Genomic DNA, 1,659 nt, shown 5'->3' with positions numbered 1-1,659 from the left:
GGGGGCATTTCCTGCAAAAACCTTCGCTGTGCGCTGGTTCTGAACAGCAAATCAGGCGTTGCACCAGTAATGGACATATTGCGGTTTAGGGACCTGTGCAGGTTGCTCTCTTCTGTGCCACATCCCTTCCTGCATCCTTTGGATGGGCTGGATAACTGGATGCATAGTTTCCTTTTGGCCCACATTATTTATGTGTAACAGAACTCAAATGTTCCCTGTAAAACAAAACAAACCTTCCACTTACCTTTGGGTGGGAAGGAAAAGACACAGACCAAAGAAGGAAAAATATCTGCAGAACATCTCTGGAGGTTGTTTCTGTGGTTGCTCTGCTTGTCTGTGAAGCAGAAAAGAAAGGCAAAGTTTTGTGGTTTAAGAAAAACTATTTTAAGGGAAGGGGACAGGGAAAAGGAATGCTGCTCAGTCAGAACCATCACTGTGTGATGTTTAATATTCCTGATACACAATGGTTCCTGCCCTTTTTCCTGGCTAGTGTCATTTTTCAGCACATTCTGTCTCAACACTACATAACAGACCCTGGTGACAGCTCAGGTCCTGAATCCCTTGATGAATTTTAGGCCCTCTTCTATCAGTATGGGATGGCCATTAGATGATGTTGAGAATGGCACAGTGGGAAGGGATTTAATAAGTAGGAAAATGTTTGGGGAGTTCCCAGAGCAGTCAGACTCCGAAGGCCAGGTGAAATCCTGCCCACAGAGGACAGTTTCAGCATCTTTTAGTCCGAAGCTCCACTAACCATCTACACAGAAGTGCTGTAACTCTGTGCTCCATTAACTGTACCTGGGATAAATCCATGCTATTAACAGTAATGCTGCCAAGTCACCCAGCCTGCAGTACAGCATGAAATCATTTCACTTCAAATGGGTTTCGTTGACTTTTCTGGGAGTGGAACCAAGTCCTGGCTTCTGGCCTGAGATTCCATGGGCTCCTGCTGGCCTTGGAGCAGGTGCCACAGTGGGCAGCTCTGAGCTCTGCACTGCTCCACTCTGATGTTTTGCTCCCAGCCTGAAGTGCTGCTCCAGTCACACACCTTTCTTTTTGGACTCTCTCATCACACAGGGCAATCAGGGCCTCAGCTTCCAACCTGGCTGCTCCATAATAACCCAAATATCAGGCATTTTCTGCTTGGGTTAGATTCTCCCTGTGGTAGCTGCCCACAGCCCAGAGGACACTCTGTCTCCTCAGCTGGAGGCAGGGCTCTGGTGCTGTCACAGAACTCCAACAACAACAACACTGACCATTCAGAGCCAGCAAAACCACCTGAATATTCAAGCACCACAAATGCAGGGTATCCCAGCAGAGAAAGGGTGGGTTTTTTTCAAAACAAAGTATGCTCTAATACTTGTCTGACACCTGAATTCCTAACAAGGCTTTGCACTTTCAGGCCATTCTTTGAACACGGTATTCAGATGTTTCCAGATGCTATCTAGTGCTCCTCATTATAATGGGATGATGCAGGGCTGGAGAGATAATTATTTACCCACTCACAGCAATGTCAGACCACACTTCTGATGGGAAAGAAGGAGGATTAGTCCAGGTAGCTTAAAGAAGAACTTCTAGAAAGAAGTTAATTTTACAAATTAGACTTCAGTTGAAAAGTTTGGCTGTGCCATGGCTGCCTGGTGGCTGCCCTGCCCTGTG

The 1,659-nt window shown here is 46.5% G+C and overlaps 1 protein-coding gene across 1 annotated transcript in view; it reads right to left on the bottom strand.

Annotated features, from left to right (window-relative positions):
* The window catches only part of LOC114066113 (gamma-aminobutyric acid receptor subunit pi-like), a gene marked incomplete at its 3' end in the record, with an annotated part of 6,591 nt that extends 6,312 nt beyond the window's left edge, over window positions 1-279 (bottom strand). Inside the window, exon 1 of the mRNA XM_027900525.1 lies at window positions 245-279. The remainder of the gene's footprint in view (window positions 1-244) is intronic.
* Between the last annotated feature and the right edge of the window lie 1,380 nt (window positions 280-1,659).

The sequence above is a fragment of the Empidonax traillii genome, unplaced genomic scaffold (assembly GCF_003031625.1).
Source record: "Empidonax traillii isolate 1590-97213 ecotype Southwest subspecies unplaced genomic scaffold, ASM303162v1 scaffold735:size313519, whole genome shotgun sequence".
Taxonomy (NCBI): domain Eukaryota; kingdom Metazoa; phylum Chordata; class Aves; order Passeriformes; family Tyrannidae; genus Empidonax; species Empidonax traillii.
Note: the sequence above shows the minus strand (reverse complement) of the source record. Positions and strands in the feature narration are given on the sequence as shown.